Here is a 23,881-nt window from a genome sequence, read left to right as displayed (position 1 = left end):
AGCCTGCTGAAAGATGAGGAAGATTACAACGACTTGTGATTGAAACTGATTGAAAATTATTATCCTCCACTGAGGCAAATCCCAGGCTATTCTTTTTGATCTAAGCACTTTCTTTGGGAAAAATGGAGAGAACAGGGATTATTTCTTTTTCCTTTAGTGTGCACCAAATTTTGAAGTTGCAATTGTAAAATTTCTAAATCTTTAGTATATTTTGAATATTAATGGATATTAAGCCTTGAAACAAGATGTCTTCAATATATGCATTGTTAGCCCTTATAGATTAAGTGATAGAATGAATGGCTTTTTCACTTTTCTTTTAGACTTTATTATATTATATTGAGAAAGTATTCAAATCTAAGAATTAAGCATTATATATTTATGGAAGGAAATTCGAGGCAACAAATGCCCTTAAAAATAGTCCCTTATGTTCTACTCACAAGTCAAAATAGTGTTGGGGTTGGTCTTTTTCACTTTATGGATCTGTAAACTCTAAATAGAACTAGGCATAAGGTATTAAATAATGCTGACCAAAGCACTAGGGAAAAGTCAATAAAATGAAATGGAGAAATAATCCAAGTTACTAAAGTAGAATTGTTCCATAAGTATTTTTTTCATATTACATTTTTAAAAAGATTTTACTATTTATTTATTTGACACAGAGAGATCACAAGTAGGCAGAAAGGCAGGTAGAGAGAGATGCAGGCTCCCTGCTGAGCAAAGAACCCAATCCAGGGCTCGATTCCTGAGATCATGACCTGAGCTGAAACAGAGGCATTAACACACTGAGCCACCCAGACACCCCTCTTCCATATTACTTTTAAGTAGAAAAATAGGTTTTTAAAAAATTTAACTATTCATGCTGTCAAATGATTTTTGAGTAAGTATACCTATTTATTTCATAGTTTTAAAAGACAGGAGAATTTTAAAACACTGCCTTACTGAGAGGGCATGGACTCACAAGAGTGACCCTACAAAATGCTGTGTCCATCTGTTATGTATCTTTTTGTAGGATTAAACACAGTTATTATCTAGAAGCCAAGGAAAAACAAACCAAAACAAAATTCAAATTCTTGATTATGTTAACATTGAACTTAACTAATGTAAAATAATTCCTGTAAGTAAAAATAGAATAGGCTTTACTTCACTTTTCTCAAATCACATAGCCCTAGCAGTAAATTAAAACCATGGTAACTCAGGCTCTGTTCTTAAAGTAATATACACAACTTTATTATACCTTAAAAAAAAAAATGCCAATGCCCTGTAACAAATTGCCTCAAACTTAGTGGTATAAGGCAACACAAATTTATTATATGACATTTCTGCAAGTAGAAGTCTGAAATGGTTTTATAAGGTTAAAATCAAGGGCTATGTTTATCTGGATGCTGTAGGGGAAAATCCATTCCTTGCTTTTTCTACCTGCTAGGGGCTGCCTTCATGCTTTGGTTTATGGACCTATCACCCTGACCTCTGCCTGCACAAGCCACATCTTTTGCTCTGACCTTCCTGCTTCCCTCTAATTCTTTTGATTATATTGGGTTTATCTGGGTAATCCAGGACAATCTTCCCATCTCAAAATCCTTAACTTAATTGTGTCTGCAAAAGCCCATTTGCATTATAATGTAACATAATCCGAGGATTAGAATGTGAACATCTTTCAGGGGCCAATATTTTTCTGACCACAAATCAGAACAAAATTTTTATGTAACAATAATAATGCTTAGTTTCTGTTGTAAGTCAAATGGTGTTCCCCCAAAAGGTATACCCATGTCAAATCTCTGGAAATTGGGGATGTCACTTTATTTGGAATAAAGGATCTTTGCAGATTTTAAGTCAAAAATCTTAGGAAAATCTTATACACTCCCTTTTCCTTGAAATGTACCTTTGAACTACTATTCCCATGTTAACAGCCCTTTCAAAGATGCAGTCTTGTATTAATAAGGTGTTCTTGAACCTATTGAGTAAAGTGTTCAGAGCAAGATTTGGGGGCACCTGGGTGGCTCTGGGAGTTAAGTGTCTGCCTTTGGCTCAAGCCATGATCTCCGGGTCCTGAGATCCAGCCCTGCATTGGGTTTGCTGCTCAGTGGGCCGTCTGCTTCTCTCTCTCTTTCTCTCTCTCTCTCTCTCCCCTTATGCCCCTCCTCAATGCTTTATCATACTCTCTCTCAAATAAGTATATAAAATATTATTAAAAGAGAGAGAGAAAGAGAGAGAGAGCAAGATTTTGTTGAGAATAGATAACTAAATACAGTTAAATCTTCTATATAAACGTTTTTTTTTTTTTTTTTTTTTTTTTTTTTTTAATATGTGCAGTCTGATGCAGGGCTCCCTCTCACAACGTTGAGATCATGAACTGAGGGGAAATTAAGAGTCTTATGCTTAACTGACTGAGCCACCCAGGCACCCCTAAACTTTTAAGATCCTAGTGGACATGTGTGGAAATCTTCTTGTCTTGGGGCTACCCAGGACAGCCTCATATGTAAGTTCCCTTGTTTATTAAAACTGCTACCTACCAATCCGGAATCATCTACTTCTGTCTTTGGTTGCTCGCAGTCCTCTGTATGTGGGGGCCAGTTTCAGATTTCACTAAGGGAACCTCCAGGGTTGCAAACCAGCATTATAGCAGTCATAGGAAATTAACATAGTCTTTAAATATTAAAGTTTTTGAAAGACATACTTGAATTCTAGGAATTTTTCAAAAGAAGATTAAAAACAACTTTAAGGTTTTCTTTTTTTATTTTATTTATTTATTTATTTATTTATTTGACAGAGAGAAATCACAAGTAGTCAGAGAGGAAGGCAGAGAGAGAGAGAGGGAAGCAGACTCCCTGCTGAGCAGAGAGCCCGATGCGGGACTCGATCCCAGGACCGTGAGATCATGACCTGAGCCGAAGGCAGTGGCTTAACCCACTGAGCCACCCAGGCGTCCCAAAAACAACTTTAATAGTTACAAAATTCATATAGTATACATTTATAATCTTAAAGATTTTCACATGTTAAGACACACCTTTAACAGACTGTATAGAAATGGTGCCTAGTTAGCTCAGTCAGTTAAGTGTCCAACTCTGAATTTCAGCTCAGGTTATGATCTCAGAGTCCTAAGATCAAGCCTTCTTTTGGGCTCTCTGCTCAGTGCAGGGTCTGCTTGAGATTTTCTCTCCCTCTCCCGCTCATTCATTCACTCTCTCTCTCTCTAATATAAAAAACATTTAGAAAAAAATAAAGACTGTATGGAAATAGCACACCTAGAGATATACCCAAATAGCATTTCTCATTTTTGAACATTGAAAGATAAATACTTATCTCTGTTATGAAATGTCTCAGGAGTTGAGTAAAATTTTACAGGTTTGAAAAAAAAAAAAAAAAAGAAGAAGAAGAAGCTTTACCATAGTTTGTTGTTGTGGATTAAATAAAACTAATGTATAAATCTCTTTCTTTCATACTAGTTGACTAAAAATAATTTGTAAGAAAAGGAATAAATTCTATATGACATTGTTACTCTGGGTACCAAATATAAACTTTTAAAACAATTCACAATATGATGAGTCTTTAAGAGGATAGTTGATAGAATGAGTCATTTTTTATTGGTGCCATTGTTTATGTTTCTCATTTTCTACAAATATTTTTGGAAAGATGCTGGGTGGAAAATTAAATTTCAAATGTTAAACACCTGGGCTTCATTAAAATTTTCTAATGAGAAATCCTATGCTTACAGATGTACTACATATTATAGGAAAACAAATTGCAGATGATTTTTCTTAGTTTTTGAAATTAATAGTACTTAAACCTTGTGGGCTTTTGTTATTTTTTCATTATTTCTTTTGAATGTGTATCTTATTTTTTACCCATGTCTGAATAACGTCTAAATTGTTTCCAACCCAGAATAGTCCCATGGCATAAAGGAGTGCAAGAACCATACATGAAATGCTTGAAGCAGAGTGGCCTGAAGTTATCAGAAGAGTTAATGTCATAGAACTGTTATCTGAACCAGTTCTGGTTTTTATGTCATGGCTTAGAATATTTTTGTATTTAGCTTGGTTCATTTGCTTTTGTTTATTGTTTTAATAATTTAATTTTCAATGTGCTGGGGAAAAAACAAAATTTTAGCCCCAAATAACGAAGATAAATGGTTCTTTCACCCACCATGAGATCTTGTGCATGTTTCTGTGTGTGTGTGTGCATGTAATTGATTTATAGAATTTGCAAATATCTGGGTCTTAGGATCATTCAAATCATAAAAATTTCAGGTATATGTTCCATTTGGGGTTTGTTGATTTTTGTCCATCATTAGTTCCAGAGTCTCAAAACTGTGCATGGATTTAGTATATTTGCTTTGATGAACATAGTTACAAATGACCCCTATAACTGCTTATTAGTAATATTTCTATCTGCAGTTAAAACATCTTTCAAATATTCAATTTTATTATTTTAAACTATTTCCTAATGACATTTTTATAATATAGTATTCTATAATTCAATCATTTCCTTATAAAACGTATTTTTACTGACTGCAAGACACACTGATTTAAAGTAGCATATATATATGTGTGTGTATATATATATGTATTTTAATAGTGATTTTACACAGACTAATGTGACATTTAATTACAAATTTCTGGTGGAAAGATATTTAAAGTACAAGCACATCTAAATTGCACACCCTTTTTTTTTAATTTTTTATTTTTTATAAATATATATTTTTATCCCCAGGGGTACAGGTCTGTGAACCACCAGGTTTACACACTTCACAGCACTCACCTAAGCTCATACCCTCCCCAATGCACACCCCTTTTATTTGAAGTTCATGAAATTCACCTTAGGTTAAAATATTGGTAATGAGTGCCAACTATCAGAAATTTGTGGTATTATAGTGAATGGTTTCACATCTTTTTTTCTCTATACAGACTTTGCATTGTATTTCTCATATTCTGATGTTGTTTAGTAGTAGTATTTTAGATGCGTTTTCCTAGTAAAAAAATAAGGTCCCAAATTTTGATGTCTAATTAAAATAATGTATCTTTGCTAGTTAAAAACTCTATTATTAACTTTATTTTTGGAAATCATATTTGGAAATATGTTTTATCCTTAGATTCACTCCAGACACCACTGAAACAACCCATCATAACTAGATGACTTCCAGATTTTCAGTATGGAAGCCCAAATGATAATGAAACCAACACCTCACAATTTGAGGTCAAGAAATCTCAGCACGGATTTTAAATAATTTCTATTCTAAATATCTATGCAACTTAAAAATCAATAGTTTCCCTCTTTTCACTATGGCAAATTTATATTTTATTTTTTTTTTTATTTAGATTCTTCAGCAGTTGAAATACAGACTTGTAAATTTGCAAATTCTCAAGTCCATATTTTAAGTGTGTTTATTGACTGTGTGTTTTATGATGCTACGTAACAGTCTGTTCTGTAACTATTGTATTTTTAAAATATCATTATAATTGGAATAACAAAGAAAGAAGAAGGTATTGCCTGAAAAAGAAGGAGAAGGGAAAGGTAGAGAGAAGAGAGAAAAAAAGAATGCTTGGCATTACAAATGGAATAGATCAGAGATGTAGAAGAGGGACTGCCCAAGCATTAAATGGAACAGGATGAAAAAGATGAGGCGGGACTCTGGCAAGGAACAGCGACAGGAACTAGGGAGAGCTGTGCCACCTCCATCCATGAGGGTGAGCAGATGATTGTGGAGACAGGGAAACAAACAGGTGTTACTGAGGGCTGATTCTAGTGTCTGGAGCCAGCATGCTAGCACTTAATCCTGGTAGGAAACAGTTGTTTTTGTTTTGTTTTGTTTTTTTAAACTCGGACCTATATTAGAATCAGATGGTGGGTTAGCTAAAATACAGTTTGCTAGGGCCTGCCTCTAGAGTTTCTAAGTGAGTAGGTCTGGGGTGAGATTTGAGAATTTGTATTTCTAGCATTTTCCTGGGTAATGCTGAACATACTGATCAGAATCAATCCTTCGAAAATCACCATTATGTACCATTCATACTCTCATGGCCCTCCTGTTCTTTCAATGTTTAGGGGTTTGATGACAGCGGAAGACAGCCACCAAATAATGAGTACGGGTCAGGGATGCAATGGGCCATAAGGGTCATTGCTCAAAAATTCATTTAACACCTCAGTCCGGTGCCTTGATGCCCACAGGAATCCAGGAAAGCCAAGACATCACACTTGAGCCCTCCATCCAGGATGGGTCTGAGGGATGGCTGCTAGGATAGAGTAGATATTCTTGTTAGATCTGAAGAGATTAATGACACATATGGAGTGGGCTTCAGACTCTCTCATGGACATGGCAGTTGGGAGTAGAGCAAGTGTCATATAGAAATGCACTACTGGCACAGAACATAGGAGCCAGAGGGATGGATTTTGAGAAAATGAAGGCCACTGCTTTGTTGCACAGTGTGGTGAATGGTGGTGTCCCAAGAATTCATGTGGAGAAGAATCAAAAGGGAAATGAGATTTACAAAGTGAGATGTGACAGTTTCAGTAAGATAAGGGATAAAAAAGTCTAGTTTTGGCAATAAGGGAACTAAAGTTATAAGAGTTTTGGTAAAGTGATCCTGTGGTCCTGATAGTAGTAAGATGGCTTTGGGCTTATGAGGTAATAGAAGGAGAAGTAGAGAGCTTTTCAAATGCTTGAGTATGCAGGGGACAAACTAGAAGATCTGAATACTTTTTGCAATTTATGGGTGGAAAAAAGCTTCAACATTTTTATCTGCTGAGAGTAAAGATCTGGTAAGGTGAGAGTCTGAAGACACAGGAGGGAAGGTGTAATTATTTCCAGAAGAGGAAGGGGTAATTGATTTTGTAAGTTTCTTTAGGAAGTCAGAGGGTTTCCGTGTTTAGAGCATCAAGGAGCTATTAAATGTCACATGCTGTTTCCAAGGTCTTTCTTGGGATTATTGTTATAGGTATGTGATAATTTATTTTAATATTTTCCTTTTGTCTCTGCTATAAAGGGAAGTTACAGTTTGGAGGAGCTTAGGCCAATTTTTAATTTTTTTTCCTCAACTTACCCAAGGTATTGTTATTTATCATCACTCTCTTCTTGTATATTTCCATTAGGTGAATAATTGGTTACCAACTAAGAAATTTCCCAACACAGACTTTTTTGGTTGTTTTGCTTTTGTTCTTGCTGCCTTTTAGGTGGTGTACTTGATTTATTTTTTCCTATGATATAAAAAGTAGTCTTGGAAGTACCTCAAAGTATAAAGATAAGTGTGTATGTTTTGCTTGTATGTTTGTTTTTGCTTTGGTCTTTTGTTTTGCTATTCTCTATTAAGTTAGAATACCAAACTTTAAAAAAAAAATAATATCTGCTTACACATTTCATGTAAAAGAAAGTGATAATACTTGATTGTAGATCAAACCTTAGTTCTACCCTTCAGGAACACTTTCTTGGAAACCATTATATCATATCTCCTTTTACTGATATTTTTCCCCCTAGAACATAAATAATAAATAAATAAATTCTCTTCAACCACTTGACCTTTCTGTAGGTGGTTCTCAGAAATCTGAACCATCTTTCAGCTGGACATGTCTGGGGTGTCCTTGGAGGATAAGGGTGGAGTTGTCAGAAAAAGAGAGAGGGAGATATTTGGGTCCAAACACAGGGCAGGTTTTTGTTTTATTTTGTTTTGCTTGTTTTTCCCACCCAAAACTGTGTGAGACTCTGTAAGGAGAGAAAAGTCAGGGGAGAAAGAGAAGTCAGGGGCTGAGAATGGAAGTTGTAAGACTCCAATGCTTGGAACAAATAAAAGCCAATAGGTTTTGCTGATTTTATTGCATTTGTGTCTTTTTTTTTTTTTTTAATAAGTCATATGCTAACTAGTACTTGGTCGGAAGGATGAGTGATAGGCAAGCTTAGACTAGCTGAGGTAGAGAGGACTTGGGAAGGAGATTGCTAGCCCTTTGAAGACTGTTTTTGAGTATTTCAAGAGTTGCAAACTCATGGAGGCATCAAGCTTGTCAATGTGTCAGCAATCAGGTTTCTTTGCAGGATTTCCATCAGACTGGATTGATGGGCTTTGCCTTAGGTGCCAGTCATTGTACTTAAACAGGGTTGGATGTTAGAAGATTGGGCAAAAAATTTTGCCTGTGTTATCTACTAAAATTTTCACCTTTTTACGGGGCGCCTGGGTGGCTCAGTGGGTTAAGCCTCTGCCTTCGGCTCAGGTCATGATTCCAGGGTCCTGGGATCGAGCCCCGCATCGGGCTCTCTGCTCAGCGGGAAGCCTGCTTCCTCCTCTCTCTCTCTCTGCCTGCCTCTCTGCCTACTGCCTACTTGTGATCTCTCTCTCTGTCAAATAAATAAATAAAATCTTAAAATCATTAAAAATAAATAAATAAATAAATAAAATTTTCACCTTTTTTGTTTGTTTGCCTGTTTTTTTTTAGCTAAGTATTTAGTAACTAAGTGTAAGTCTGCATTTCTAATCTTCTGCTAAGGTTAGATTTATTTTGGGTAGGTTACTGTCAATGATACATAAATAGAAATAAGGTATACAACTTTCGGGTTGGGCTCTGGAAGGGAAAGAAGATCGTGCCCTCCACTTCTCTTTTCCTTTCCTCCCTCTAACTGAAAATCAGAAGTGAGGGCATCTTAGACTGTAAAATGAAGCCAATACAGGGAAGATGACAGGGCAATATGTTAGAAGCTGCATAAATCATCAGTGCTGCCCCACTGACCTACCAGTTCTCTATTGCCTGCTCAGTCATGAGATAAGGTGAAAGAGATAAGGTGGTTTTGTTTGTTTGTTTTTATTTTGAAGTACTACCTTTTGTCTTTCAGTTACAGCTGACAGTACCTGTCTCAAGATCTGTCATCAATTTATTCAACAAGTATTTATTCTGTGCTACCTGCCTGGCCCTTTTCTAGTAACAGTAAATAGGAACACAGAAATCCATGCCTTCAAAGAGGATATATTCGGGCGCCTGGGTGGCTCAGTGGGTTAAGCCGCTGCCTTCGGCTCAGGTCATAATCTCAGGGTCCTGGGATTGAGTCCCGCATCGGGCTCTCTGCTCAGCGGGGAGCCTGCTTCCCTCTCTCTCTCTCTCTGCCTGCCTCTCTGCCTACTTGTGATCTCTCTCTGTCAAATAAATAAAAATTAAAAAAAAAAAAAGAGGATATATTCTAGTGAAGAAACTATCCAGTAAAAGGATAAATTTAGGGAAATATATAATTTTTTAAAATTTAGCACTATGGATAAAATATAGTAGGAGTAAGAGAATATTATGAAAAACTATATGCTAGCAAATTGGAAAATGGAGAAGAAATGCATAAATTCCCGGAAACATAAATTACTAAAACTGAAACAGAAAGAAATAGAAAATTTGAGCAGACCAGTTACCAGAATTAAAATTGAATCAGTAATCAAAAAACTCAACAAACAAAAGTCCAGGACCAGATGGCTTTACAGGTAATTTCCACCAAACATTTAAAGAAGATTTTTTGGCTATTCTTTTCAAACTATTTCAAAATATAGAAAAGGAAGGAAAAGAGATGCCTGGGTGGCTCAGTCAATTACGCACCTGCCTTGGCTCAGGTCATGATCTCAGGTCCTGGGATCAAGGCCCAGTGGGCTACTTGATCAGCAGGAGCCTGCTTCTCCTTCTCCTGCTGCCCCTCCCCACTGCTTTCTTGATCTTTCTTTCTCTGTCAAATGAATAATTAAATCTTAAAAAAAAAAAAAAAAAGGAAGAAAAGGAAGAAAACATCTGATTCATTCTATGAAGCCAGCATTATCTTGATACCACCCAGATAAAGACACCAGTAAAAAAGAGAACTACGGGACAATATTCCTGATGAATAGTGATGCAAAAATCCTCAATTACATACTAGCAAACTGAATTCAACAACAAATTAAAAAAAAAAAAAACATTCACCTTGATCAAGTGGGATTTATTTCCAGTTTGCTCAGTCAATGCAGAGAAAACATTTGATGAAATAAAACATCCACTGATGACAAAAACTCTCGACAAAGTAGGTTCAGAGGGACTATACCTCATTATAAAAAAGGCCACATATGAAAAACCAATAGCTAACATCATCCTCAATGGAGAAAAAGATTTTTCTCCCAAGGTCAGGAAAAAAGACTAGGATGTCCACTTCCACCACTTTTATTCAAAATAGTACTAGAAGTTCTATCCATAACAATCAGACAACAGAAAGAAGTAAAAGGCATCCCCAATCAGTATGGAAGAAATAGGTTTTCACTATTTTTAGCTGACCAGATACTATATGTAGAAAACCTAAAAGATACCACCAAAACAAAAAAAAAAATGGCTAGAATTGATAAAATGAATTCAGTAAGTCACCGGAAACAAAATAAATGTACAGACATCTGTTGCATTTTTATATACCAATAATAAAGGAGTAGAAAGAGAAATTAAGAAAATAGCACCATTTATAACTGCACCAAAAATAGTAATATGGGAACATTAGTCACACACACAGTAATATTAGTCATAAAAAGAATGAAATCTTGCCATTTGCAATGACATGGATGGAGCTAGAGAGCAGAGTGCTAAGCAAAATAAGTCAGAGAAAGACAAATACCATATGACTTTACTCATATGTAGAATTTAAGAAACAAAAAAAGCAAAGGGAAAAAAAAGATGCAAATCCAGAAACAGACTGTTAATTATAAGGAACAGTGGGGGTTGGGCTGAATAGGTGATGAGGATTAAGGAGTGAGTGCAGTTGCCATGATGAGCACGGGGGATGTATACTGTACACCTGAAACTAAAATAATGCTCTGTTTAACTAATTGGGATTAAAGTAAAAACTTTAAAGAGCAAAGCAAACCTAATTAATTAATTAATTAATTAATTAAAAACCCCAAACATAGAAACAAAAAATATGGTAGGAAAAGGGGAGGGGTAAATGCTAAATGGGGACTGACCTTTAAGATAACATCGACAGAAAAGACCTCACTAAAAAAAAAAAGTGATTTTAGAGTTAAATCTGAAGTAGGTAAGAAAGCAGCCATGCAGACATGGGATAAGGAGGGAACACTCTAGGCAGAGGCTGGATGAGTAGGAAGACCATGAGACCCTATTGCGCCTGGTATAGTAGAGGATGAGTGAAGGAGAGAGAGTCATGAGGCATGGGGTAGTGTGATAAGGGGCCAGGTATAGTAAGTCATGTTAGGGACTATGGGTCAAATGTGAAAACAATGGAGGACTCCTATCGGATGACATAATTCAATTTATATTTTAAAAGGATTATTCTGACAGATTTGCAGAAAATAGACTGAAAGTTTCAGGGAAAGAAAGCAGGCAAATCATTTAGGAATCCTTCTAATACCACAGCTGGGAGGTGATGCTAAATGTACAGGATGTATTTTAAAGTTACAGCCAGCCGAATGGGGGACACGAGAGAAATGATTCATGAAGATCTTTTCAAAGACTGTGTTATGACTGACTAGAACAATAGATTTGTTATTAACTAATTGTTTTTTTATTAAAAAAAAAAGTGGTGCCCCAAAAATCTGATCCTGAGGCTGGGAACAAGGCAATAGCCAAGTTCTGGACATATTGAGTTTCGGATGCCTGTTAAGATATCTGAACAGAGAGTCTGAGTAAAGAATGGTATACGTGTCTGGAGTGTAGGGGGACTCTGAGATGGAGAAATATTTTAAGAAGTCTTCAGTGTATAGCCTACATTTTAGTCATAAGTCTGAAAGAAATTCCTGGAGAGTGGAAGATAGAAAGGAAAAGGCATTCAAGGACTAATCATGAGCTGTGGGCTTTTCTAAGATTCAAAGGTCAGGGAGAGGAGTAGGAGCAACAAAAGAGAATGAAGAAAGTGGCTACTAGAAAGGCAAGATGAAAACCAAATGACGGTGGTATCCAGGATTCTCTGAGAAGAAAATGTAATGTAAGATATCTCTTCCTGGAGGTCTTCTTTCCAGGCTCTGGTTATAGCAAAAGGCACAATTAACATGGATAGTATGTTCTATCAGACATGCCACAAGTTAACGGGACCATCAACTCAGTTTAGAGGTGGAGGAAACGCTATATAACAAAGCCTAGAAACATTAAACAACTTGATAGGGTGCCTGGGTGGCTAAGTGAGTTGAGCCTCTGCCTTCGGCTCAGGTCATGATCTCAGGGTCCTGGGGTCGAGACCCGCCTCAGGCTCTCTGCTCAGAGGGGAGCCTGCCCCCCCACCAACCTGCCTCTCTGCCTACTTGTAATCTCTGTCTGTCAAGTAAATAAGTAAAATCTTTAAATAAATAAATAAATAAATATAAATAAATAAAACAACTTGATTTAGCAGAGAGTTGACAATTTGGAAGCATGACTACAACCAGCCTAGAGTGTAGAATATGAAAATTCCTGCGGATCTGTATGTTGTAACCTTTAATTCAATTACCAGTACTTTTGACGCCCTGCTTAGAAATGTGAAGAAGCTAACCTGGACAGCTTGCCCCACCATCTTCAAGAGATTAGTTGTGAGAGTAAATTTAAGCCATGATACCTCCCTTACAAAGTGATGTTGAGCCTGTAACAATACACAGGTACTGATGATGGTCCTTAGCCTGTGAATTCCCGTGCCATTCATGTGTAAAATTCAGAATAAGCAATTTTCCTACCTTTGCATTATAGTATAATTTACCACTTTATTTTTATTTTTTTTAAAGATTTTATTTATTTATTTGACAGACAGAGATCACAAGTAGGCAGAGAGGCAGGCAGAGAGAGAGGAGGAAGCAGGCTCCTTGCGGAGCAGAGAACCCGGGGCTAGATCCCAGGACCCTGGGAATCATGACCTGAGCCGAAGGCAGAGGCTTTAATCCACTGAGCCACCCAGGCACCCCTAATTTACCACTTTAAATGCTATTTGCTTTTTCTATATTACTGTGTCTTGCCTCCCTCATTTGAGACTACGTGTCTTACAGACCGGAATAATGTTTTTAAACTTTTTATATTGCCCTCTTCACTCCTTCTCCTTCTGTTTGCTTTCACAACACTAGTCTTCACGAGAACATTTTCTAAAAACTTTGTTGTTATTGTTGTTGTTTTTATCATCCCTTTACTTCTTAAAACCGTAAACATATTTCTCTTAATTATTTGGTAACATAGTCTCTAGTTCTCTTTACCATTATTCTAAGGCTTGTACTGCTATTATTTTGAACACAAGATAAAGATATTTTTTAAAAAAACACTGCAATAGTGGGTAAGTTTTAATGAGTTGATTATCGTTCCTTAACACTGCTGATGTGAAGATATTCATCATGTATTCTTTTTTTAATGTTCTCCAGGAATTCTAAATGAGTTTTGTAATAATTATGAGTCTCATCCAAATATCTCATCACTGTATTTACTTCATCTTTCCAATGCCAGATAAAAGAATGATTGATATGTATGAATATTATGTCAGTGGTGCATTTCATTTGTCTGAATAAGTGATAATCTCACCAATACAATATGACAGTGTTTTCATCCTACACTGTAGTTTTGTAATGTTCATTAGATACTCAATTTCTAAAGGAAGCAATAGTGATGCCCCACCAGTGTATAGGGAGGAAAAAGTTAATGAACAGCCCTTTAAATTCATTTGCTTAGGCAATGTACTAGCTAAACAAATATACTCTTGAAAACTATTAATGGGGAACCTGGAAAAACACTTTTCCATTATTAAGTCCAGACGTTTCCTTTTGTATTATTTTGCTTTTATTTGTGCTTATGTGAGCAATTTTACATTTTATTCATGCTATGTATTCATAACATATTTTTGTTAAGGATACAGGAATTAATATGCTAAAATTGCACATATTAATATTTCAGAGGGTATGACTTCTTTGTTCCCTCAATTTGTGAAAAATTTCAAAATAACTGAAAGAGGATTGTTGTTTCAAATCATTCTTATGGATGCCTCCTATCATTTGATTTAGCTCTAATATACAAGAAGTAATCTCACCCAGATTCTTTTTTTTCTTTTTTCTTTTTTAAAATTTAAACCTGAAAAGAAATCTTATATGGCACTAACAGATTCTGGCATCTCTAACCCAGCACTGTAACGTAAAACTCAAGGGAAAAGTCACTGGAGTGCTAACAGAAAGCAGAATTAGAATTGGCTAAATTCTAAATTCTAAATTTATGTGAGGAAGTAATTATTATTACCCATCTTGTGATCTGATGGGAGAAATATAAGCTATTTACATGAAAAGAATGAGCTTCTTTGGGGTGCCTGGATGGCTGAGTCAGTTAAGGGTCTCCCTTCAGCTCAGGTCATGATCCCAGAACCCTGGGACAGAGCCTCACATGGGGCTTCCTGCTCAGCAGGGAGTCTGCTTCTCCCTCTCACTCTACTCCTCCACCCCCACTTGTGTGTGCTCCTCGCTGTCAAATAAATAAATAAAATCTTAAAAAAAAAAAAAAAAAGAATAAGCTTCTTTAACCTAGAGAGGTCTTGTGCACTAAATATCAGTATTTCAAAAACCACTTTAGGTATTCATATATTTATACAAATTGTATATTATTTAAATATATTCTTAGATTTAGATATGAGGGCCCTTGATTCATTATCAAATTTATTTAAATATAATATAATATATTCAATATAATAATATGGATTTTGGACCTGCATGAAGAGTACCATTAATCCTGAGGAGAGGAGTTTAATAGTTTTTTTTAAAAAGAGAGATTTGTTACAGAATTACATATTTGTTATAGAAATAATCCTCATATAAACTAAGATGTTATGCAATGCTGATATTAATTCAAATGATAACATTAAGAAAATAATTCTACATTCTATAGGGCATGACATAAAATAACATAAATGAACACTTTCATTCATGTAAGGATAACAATTTTTGACATTAATTTTTTTTAAAAAACGCATTGACCTTAAATTGAATGTAATTATGACCATTTCAAACAATGTTCTCTATTACATCATAGGATAATATCCATTAAAATGTATAGCTAATACTAAATTTAGTCACAAATTCTAAATACCAGGGCAAAAAAAAAAATCTTTTTTTAAAGATTTATTTGGGGGCGCCTGAGTGACTCAGTGGGTTAAGCCTCTACCTTCGGCTCAGGTCATGATCCCAGGGGCCTGGGATCGAGTCCCGCATAGGGCTCTCTGCTCAGCAGGGAGCCTGCTTCTCCTCATCTCTCTCTCTGTCTGTCTCTCTGCCTATTTGTGATCTCTCTCTCTCTCTCTCTGTCAAATAAATAAATAAAATCTTTAAAAAAAATAATAAAGATTTATTTAACTTGAGAGAGAGACAGAGAGAGGGAGAGAGTAGGGGGAAGAGCAGAGGGAGAGAAGCAGGCTCCCCACAGAGCAGGGGACCCAACACAGGGCTCCATCCCAGGACCCTGAGATCATGTCCTGAGCCAAAATCAAGAGTCTGATGCTTAACCCACTGAGCTACTTAGGCACCCCTCCTCCCCCAAATCTGCATTACTTCTTGACTAGGTGTGCTAACAGACATTACTACATACAATGCGGAGTATAATCCTTGAGAGTGATTACATTACTTGTTTTCAGAAATCATTTTAACAGTGTCTGATTGTCAATTCATCACTTTAATATGATTGAAACATCAATGTAGTTCTCCTCATTTTTACAAATGTTTTTTGAAACATTTGGTATTAATAATAACTATAATATCTAAAATTTGCATAACTATATATGTATCAGATACTGTGATATACTCCTTCCAAATATTAACTAATTTGATCCCCCACAACCAAATTCCAAGAAAAAAAATATTATCACCATTTTATACTTAAGAAAATTGAAGCACAGATTACTTATCCAAAGTCACTCACAGCTAGAAACTGATAAGACAGGAAACAAACCCAAGGTAGCCTGGCTCCAGAGTCATTCTTGTTAATCACAATGCTATTGTGCCTTTTAAAATTTAGTGCAATTTTGAAACATACATTTTAATGTGCACAGAAATCTATGCATCTAGATTCATGACCCTCATTTATAGAAACACAAAGACTACCACGTAAAAAATAGAAGTGTGTATTCTTAAATATAAGCTATTTCAGCAGAAATCATTAAACTTTTTATTTTTATGTAGGTATTTTCATCAGCAAGTAATTTTTCTTTAGTTTTCTTATCTTTTCTTCTCTCTCTCTCTCCCTCCCTCTCTCTTTTTTTTTAAACAACACCTTTGGGGCACTGGTAAAAAGAGCAAGGTTATTGACAGTAGTGGTGATCACACAAGATTATAATCCACATGACTTCAGGGCTCAGGCAGGTAATGAAAATGATTAAATATATAAGACAATAGGGAATAATGGAACCACTGGTAAATTACAAACATAGCAGTCTCTTTCTACACACTTCAGATTCACTGCTTTTATGGTAAGCACCAAACAACAAGCTATGACTGATGTCAGCCTCGAGCCTTCAATTTTGCTGCATATTTCTGCTTTAGAATTCTGTTAAGTGTTCCAAGTATTCCTCTTGATGGTTTAAATGACTTCGATAGAAATTATTTTAGAAATTACTATTTGGTCAGATCTCAAGGCATAATATCAGCAGGCATTTCCTTTGTTATTCTTTCTGACAAATTTTAGTAGCCTTTTTTTTTTTTTCAGATGGTAAAAGTAATTATTTAAGGAGTATTAGAAGGAAAACCTTTCCAAAGACGACTCTTTCTAAAGCCCAGGAATATTCCACCCTAAAACATCTGCTCTAACATGCATTTATTAGGAATTATTTCATAAGCTCATTCAGTCTTTTCACAAAAGTCCTCTTCTGTTTATACACTCATTCTTAGATTATGTCTTTTATGTGTGAGTGTTGGTTAAAACGCTGTTTTCCACCTGTCTTGGAGCCTACATTCCCACAAAACCAATAGAAATGTTACTTCTATTTAACTCCAGGATTGCCATTACAAATAATTCTTGTGACCCTCCACAGCAAAAATGAAATGGGGCTTTTTTCTGCTTCTTCTAGTTCAGAACATAAAGTTGCAGTGAACTAGCTGTTGTGTACTATAGTTATTTGTGCACTGCTTGTTTGCTCTGGCGTTGTGGTGAACTTCTCTATTCAGTCCTGACCGCTGGTATGTGGATTAATCCATAAGACTGAGATTGATGTCAGAGAGAACAGTTAGAGTTTGTAATAATGTAAGTACAGGTAAGAAGAACTGGAACTGAAGAGATAATAGAAAAGGAGTGATAAAAATTGGAAAGTTGGTATGGATTATTTTAAATCCCTTCTCATAGATTTGCTGTTGACATTTGAGTATTTAGGAAGGAAGGAAGAAAACAGCCCAAAGAAACCAATATTTCCGTTTCCAGTATTTCTGTTTCCTGAGCAATGAATGCCAAGTTATCCTTTTCCCCCACCCCCGGGGGAAAAAGAGCTTAACGTCCTTGTAAAACAGGATATAATGCCACTTGGATGAAGCTTTTTCAAGAATAACTAGTACATGAAACATGAGCAATTTGTCTATTTAAGATTTAACTAGGATGGCACCTGGTGTTCAGAAGGATTCATTGACATGAATTTTAAAGTTGAAAATGCTACATAAGCCATCATAAAATATAGACAGTCAAAATAAATGAGACGGACACTTAAGGTATAAACTATTCACAGGAACATTTCAACCCTAAAACTATGCAGCCTTTAAAAGTGAGTAATATGGGTATTCCTAGGTTTCATTAGAGTGAATTTATTTAATTAAGAACAAGTCTTAGTGATAAGCACTCTTTGAAATCTAATAGCGCAGTAACGAAAAGAAAGCAAGGAAATAATTATGTTGGATTTATAGGTGATTATGGAGATCTTCAGATAAGAATGCTTTTAAACAAGATATGTGATTCTCATTATATCATATAAGCTTTAAATCTCTTTTAGCAGCTGGATCTAGTAGGTTGTATTTTGGATTAATTATAATCATATACATGCAAAAAAGACACATTATATCCAGATACATTATTGCTCAGCAAAATTCAGAAAGGCTGTAAAATAGGAGACAGCACATTTTAATAAGACTTGATTCTCCACTGTTTCAAATGAGTGAGACCAGGAATTTCTCTGAACTTTCCATATTGGTGGTTCCAGAAATCTCTCTATGCTTTACAACCCAGTTCTTTGGGTGATAGGATTTTACTTTGAGCTCCAGCATGTCCCTGGGATTCCCACTTTCTTAGAGAGCCCTCCCAGCGTGGGCTCTGTACCCAGACTTTAGTTAGTCACTGCTTTGCTCTTGCTGGAAGCCTGGAACACCTCTGGTGGGATTTTGCCCACTTTCCTGTTGTGACCTAACCTTTTGGACAGCTGTAGACTCCTAACACTCTGTGGGGGTCCTGTGTGCCTCAGGGGTATTTCTCTCAGCTTGGTGCTCTGTCTGGTACAGGCTTTTGCAGCCTTCTCTGCTTTGCACACTTGAGGCAGACCTTTCAGCACTGTGGCCCTGCTCTCAGCCTTCTCCATGACGACCCTGTGTATTCAATAAACAGCCTGTGGGAAAGAGTTGGCAGTCTGATGAGATCACACAAGGTGACTGGGGCTTTTCAGAATCCTACTCCCTAATCTTAGCCCCACAAGTGGCAGTTTAAATTGTTACAGGTTCTGCTGTCTGTCTTTTTTTACGGCAGGTTTTGCTCTTGCATTCACATGGCCCTAGAGGTCAGTAGCCATGGGTCACTTCTGCCCTAGGAAACATTTATCTCCATGTAGAACTTATTACTACCTTGAGCTTTCTTTAAATCCTTAACTCCATGAATGGGTTTTGAAATACATATATATTTTTTAAGATTTCATTTATTTATTTGACAGAGAGAGACACAGCGAGGGAGCACAAGCAGGGGGAATGGGAGAGTAAGAAACAGGCTCCCCTCTGAGCAGGGAGCCTGATACAGGACTCAATCCCAGGACCCTAGGATCATGACCTGAGCCAAAGGCAGATGCTCAACAACTGAGCCGCCCAGGGGCCCCTAAGACACATATGTTTTTATAGGTTATCTGACTTGTTCTCGTTAACTATAATTGTAAGTAGTTCTGTGAAGACACATTTACATTGTTTCCAATTATTTCTAGTGTATCTGCTGTATTCTTTATCACTCCATCCTTATGCTTTCATTCTAGTATTACTAGTTTAAATTCCATGGTAAGTTTTAATTTCTTTCAGGTATGTAACCATAACTCCATTATGTTATGCTCCCTTCAAACCATTTGCCTGGATAAGTCACAATCCTAGCTTAAGCCAAATTTCCTCCTCCTTGGGGTCTGAACTCACAAAGCTTCATGCAGCTAGAGAAAAACATATTACCATGTGAGTTGTGTCACAGTTTGAGTCTTACCATCTTACCTTTGTGGTACCAGTATCTTTTTCCTATTCCATTTACTCTTCTACATTTCTAGAAGACTAGGCCAGAGCTCTTCTCCTCAAATTAACAATACATCGTCTCCTATCTTTATTGAGTTTATGAATTCTTATTTTCCCTATTTCTCAGAGAAAACAAACAAACTAACAAACAGAAAGAAGTAAAAGATGTTCCACCAACTCCTGCCACCATATTTGTTCTCCCTTTTAGGATAGAAAGGGATCTGAGCACTAAAATGTCTTTTAAAAATCTTATTTTGTTTAAAAAACACATGTCTGGAAAAAATACTTATCTTTTATTTATATGACTTACGGGTAAAGGTTCCAGAGTAAGGGTTAATATATGAAAGACTCTTCATAAATGGAGGATCAGTGAGCCAAAACATAAAAGATGATAGATAAGTATTCATTAAAGAAAGAATGCATATCACTCTCATTTTCATACTACTTAATCATTTATCCATAATACAAATATCTATTGAACCATTCTTGTGTCTACAAAAGTAGTTAATAAATATTTTCTGGTTGAATGAATGAATACATCAGTAGGTAGGAGGAGGAACTTCTAAAATATAGCACAAAATTCAAGGAAGTTTTTAACAAAATAGCTAAATAATCCTTTAATTTAAGATTATGGATTATTAATAATTATCCCCACAAGTGAAGGTGACTCCATCAGTACCCTCGATGGTACTATATAACTTACTATATTAGGTAAGGTAATTTTTTCATTTAAAATTTTTTAATGAGCAACAGTATCTATGCTAAATACTTATAATAACCATGTTTCAGATGTCATGCAAGTATATTTTATTTCATAAGACACTGGCTACTTTTATAGTCAAAAAATCTAAATATAATCCAACATAAAAACAATGTGTCATTTATTTTTCTCTAATATGATATATTTTTAAAAGTGCTTATATAGAACTTGTACTTAGAATAAGTCAAGCAGAGAAAGACAACTATCATATGATCTCCCTGATATGAGGAAGTGGTGATGCAACATGGGGGCTTAAGTGGGTAGGAGAAGAATAAATGAAACAAGATGGGATTGGGAGGGAGACAAACCATAAGTGACTCTTAATCTCACAAAACAAACTGAGGGTTGCTGGGGGGAGGGGGTTTGGGAGAAGGGGGTGGGATTATGGACATTGGGGAGGGTGTGTGCTATGAAGTGTGTAAACCTGGCGAGTCACAGACCTGTACCCCTGGGGATAAAAATATATGTTTATAAAAAATAAAAAAATAGAATAATTCTTAAACAAAGAAAAAATGGATTATAGAACTGCTAGAAAAGGGGTACCTGGGTGGATCAGTTGGTTAAACATTTGCCTTCACCTCAGGTCATGATCCCAGAGTCCTGGGATCAAGCACCACATCAGGCTCCCTGTTCAGTGGGGAGCCTGCTTCTCCCTCCCACCCTGCTCATGCTCTCTCTCTGTGTCAAATAAATAAATAAAATATTTTAAAAAAATAACTCCTAGAAGACAACATAGGAGAATGCCTAGAAAATCTTGGATATGGTGATACTTTTTTGATATAACATGAGACACAACCCATGAAAGAAATAATTAATGACCTGAACTTCATTAAAATTAAAAGCTTCTGTTTAGTGAAAGACAATGTCAAGAGAATTAGAAGACAAGCCACAGACCAGGAGAAACTATTTGCAAAAAATACATCTGAAAAAGACAGCTATCCAAAATACACAAGAACTCATAAAATTATAAAATTAAGAAACAACCCAATTAAATAATGGGCCAAATATAAAAATACATACAGATATCAAATAAGCATATGAAAAATACTCCACATCATATGCCACCAGGAAAATCCGTAAGATACCACACAACACACCTTATAGAATTGCGAAAATCTGAAACACTGATATCACAAATTGCCAACGAGGATGTGAAGAAATATGAATTATCAGGTAGTGCTGATGAGAAAGCAAAATGGTCCAGCCATGTGGGAAGATAATTTGACAGGTTCTGACAAAACTAAACATACCGTTTGATCCAGCAATCACTCTTCCTGGCATTTACTCAAAAAAAATTGTAAAACATGGACACACAAAAATATACACATAGATCTTTAAGGCAGTTTTATTCATAATTGCCCAAACTTGGTAACAACCAACGATATCCTTCAGTTTTTTATTTCCTTATTTTTGGTAGGTAAATGGAAAGATAACTATGGTACAACCAGAGAAGGGAATTTTACTCAGTGCTAAGAATAAATCAGTTATCAAGCCATGAAAAGATATGGAGGAAACTTTAGTACATATTATTAAGTGAAATAAGCCAGTCTGAAAAGGCCATTATACATATGATTACAACTATATGTTTCTGGAAAAAGAAAAATAATATGGAGACTGTAAAAATACCAGTGGTTGTCGTGGGTTTGGAGGTAGAAGGAGGGATAAATACACAGAGCACAAAGAATATTTAGGGCAGTGAAACTACTATATATGAGATTAGAAAGGTGGATATGTGTCATTATAAGATTGTCTACACCCACAGAATGTACAACAGCAAGTTGAATCTTAAGGTTAATTCTGGGCTGTGGATGATTTAAAGGTCGATGTAGGCTCATCCTTGGTAACAAATGCAGTGATGCTTATAATGCAAGAGGCCATGCACGTGTGGCAGTGGGCAATGCAAGGGGAATCTCTATCTTCCTCCCATTTCTGCTGTGAAGCTTCAACTACTCTTAAAAAATAAAGTTAAAAAAAGGAATATACTTTTCAACTGCAGTTCAATTCTGAAATATTTTCATAATTTAAACACCAACACTGATCACTCTTTTCCACTAAAAGTTGAGATAAACAACCGGTCTTTAGTCAGAATGCATTTTTATATTACAGTCATGAGACCCAATCTCAGCAAATATAAGGCACTAGTTGAGATGACAATTCGAACTAGCCCCATCTGCCCTATTCATGGAATGAATTACAAATAAGCTATAAAAATATATTATTCTATATAAGACTTGTGTAATTTGTTAAACAGCAATTTTAAAAATTTGGGACTAGTTTCCAACTAGACATTAAGAATGAATATCTCAACTTATCACCAGTTAATGCTAATGCATTACATTTTGAGAATATGTAATATCATTATCATAGATGAGTTATGTGAAGATTGCTTCCAAAGGGAAAATATGTGTTGTAAATTTTTAAAATATTCCTGTTACTGGGTTGATTCCTGGATTCATAATAATGATTTTAAAATATATCACCACTATTTTAAAAAGTAACTTTAGAAAACTTAATTTTGATGAAATATTCAAAAGGAAATGTACTACAATCTTAAATCAGTATATATGTTTTATCACTCTTAAAATTGATTAACACATAACATACCTAAATAAAATATAATTTCCAGCAAATACCTAAATCATAGGAATCCCTATAGGATATATATTCTTTCTCAGAAGGTAAAATGGTAATAGTGAAGATTTCCAAATAGATCTCAGGGTTCTAAAAATGATTTTTATGTGGAACATAAGGAATAGAGTGGAGGACCATAGGGGAAGGGTGTGAAAACTGAATGGGAAATAATCAGACAGGGAGACAAACCATGCTTTCATGGTTTCTGGACTCCAGGAAACAAACTAAGGGTTACAGAACATATTGGGGTGGGAAGAGGGGGGAACCAGGTGATGGGTATTAAGGAGAGCATGTGTTGTGATAAGCACTAGGTGTTATATGAAACTGAATTGTTGAACATTACGTCAAAAACTAATGATGTGTTACATGCTGGTTAACTGAAAATAAATAAATAAATAAATGTGATTTTTCACAAATTTTTCACAGATTTTACAAGTACTCCAACCTTTTTTAAAATACAGATTGTTTAGTAGTATATTAAAGCTGACTGATACATAGATGTGTATGATGACTAACTTACTATAACTTAAGGAATTGTCAGAGCACTCCTACCAAGGAAGCAATTTGCTTTGGATTTTTGTGAACAAGATCCAGGACTGTGGCAGGAAAAACACAGGGCTTGAGGGGGCTGCTATTAATACTTCAAATAACCAGCATGTCTCCCACAAGCATGGAAGATGGAAAAGGAAGAAAAATGACCAGGGTACACCATCCCTTTGCATCATCCCTTTAAAAATGTTCCATTATAGATCTGGTTTCAACTAGCTCTATATCAGATGAAATGCAGAAATAGGAGAAAAGTGAGGAATGGAGGAAATCTAACAAAACTATCATACAAGTAAAAGAAAAAAGAAATACCATATGATGTCATCAAAGACCGATGGTATCAAAAGTGAACCTGACATGTCTGCTCATTGGCTTCTGTCCAGTAGCACTCCTTTAAAAATAAAGGTCCTATATTAGATGTGGGAGTGTAAATCCGGCCTACTTTAAAGTAGGCATATGTGCCTGTCTTTATACATGAAAAAGCACATCCAAGGACACTGGGCAACTAGATTTTCTCCTTTATTATCACACAATTTCAGTATCAAGTGATTTGCCTGCTTGATTATATTGATTTTGTATCTTAGCAGCAGGTAAAAAGAATCAATGTAAA

The 23,881-nt window shown here is 35.7% G+C and overlaps 1 protein-coding gene and 1 long non-coding RNA gene across 3 annotated transcripts in view; one reads left to right on the top strand and one right to left on the bottom strand.

The window, feature by feature from the left end:
- SPOCK3 (SPARC (osteonectin), cwcv and kazal like domains proteoglycan 3) overlaps positions 1-23,881 on the top strand; it is a 489,739-nt gene that overhangs the window by 85,358 nt on the left and 380,500 nt on the right. The gene's annotated exons all lie outside the window — the stretch shown is intronic.
- LOC131832138 (uncharacterized) overlaps positions 1-23,881 on the bottom strand; it is a 70,206-nt gene that overhangs the window by 44,715 nt on the left and 1,610 nt on the right. The window contains exon 2 of the long non-coding RNA XR_009353933.1: positions 9,547-9,691. This is a non-coding gene — a long non-coding RNA (uncharacterized LOC131832138). The remainder of the gene's footprint in view (positions 1-9,546; positions 9,692-23,881) is intronic.

The sequence above is a fragment of the Mustela lutreola genome, chromosome 1, assembly GCF_030435805.1.
Source record: "Mustela lutreola isolate mMusLut2 chromosome 1, mMusLut2.pri, whole genome shotgun sequence".
In the NCBI taxonomy this organism is placed as follows: domain Eukaryota; kingdom Metazoa; phylum Chordata; class Mammalia; order Carnivora; family Mustelidae; genus Mustela; species Mustela lutreola.
Note: the sequence above shows the minus strand (reverse complement) of the source record. Positions and strands in the feature narration are given on the sequence as shown.